The 917-nt window shown below is 48.2% G+C and overlaps 1 protein-coding gene across 1 annotated transcript in view; it reads left to right on the forward strand.

Annotated features, from left to right (window-relative positions):
• ATP9A (ATPase, class II, type 9A) overlaps positions 1-917 on the forward strand; it is a 97,013-nt gene that overhangs the window by 94,802 nt on the left and 1,294 nt on the right. The window lies entirely within an intron of this gene.

Raw genomic sequence — 917 nt, forward strand, 5'->3', positions numbered from 1 at the left:
GTAAGGTCAGAAGGGGAAGTCGGAAAACTAGACAAAACTGGAAAGTGATGCCTCTTTTAAACTTGCATAAAGCACCACTCATTCAGCAAGTGGTACTTTTCAGGTCTTAATGGAAAAACAAATGAAAAAAAAGGCGTCTGATGTGAGTGAGCCTTTGGGGGAGCATGGGGGAGGCGTCACGGGGGAGGTGGGAGCACGGGGGTTTGCGCTCCGGGTGAGAATGCCGCCAGGGGCGCAGCCCTCCCCACCTGCACTGTCCTCTCTCCAGGGAGCACCATCATGTACGGGGCGCTGCTGCTCTTCGAGTCGGAGTTCGTGCACATCGTGGCGATTTCCTTCACGTCGCTGATCCTCACGGAGCTGCTGATGGTGGCCCTGACCATCCAGACCTGGCACTGGCTCATGACGGTGGCCGAGCTGCTCAGCCTGGCCTGCTACATCGCCTCCCTGGTGTTCCTACACGAATTCATCGGTGAGACCCCCCCTCCCCCAGGCAAGGTGAAGGTAATGAACATTTGGATAGCACTGTGCTATCCAAAATATATCCACTCCAAAACCCGGGCAGTTTTCATTGTGCTATCCTGAAAGTAAAAAAGCCTTCACTAGAATGAATCTTTAGCATGGAAGGGCAGAAATAATTGGGTGGTTGGGTTGTAAGAACTGAAACTATTGATACCTACATAGCTCATTGTCTATAGTAACCCAACTCTACTATTCCACTATCTTTAACAATATAACTTTAATAATCTAATAAATTCTTGCCCAGAAATGACAGAAGTTGGAAATAATTTAATTTTACATTCCAGGCCTAGAGGACTCATCAACCTGTCAATTGAAAACAGCAAACAACAGTTTACACCCCAAGACTCCAGTGAACGCCTCACCTCAAAATCCTCACCTGGCTTTGTAGATATTGA

This window comes from Myotis davidii, unplaced genomic scaffold (genome assembly GCF_000327345.1).
Source record: "Myotis davidii unplaced genomic scaffold, ASM32734v1 scaffold27, whole genome shotgun sequence".
Lineage (NCBI taxonomy): Eukaryota > Metazoa > Chordata > Mammalia > Chiroptera > Vespertilionidae > Myotis > Myotis davidii.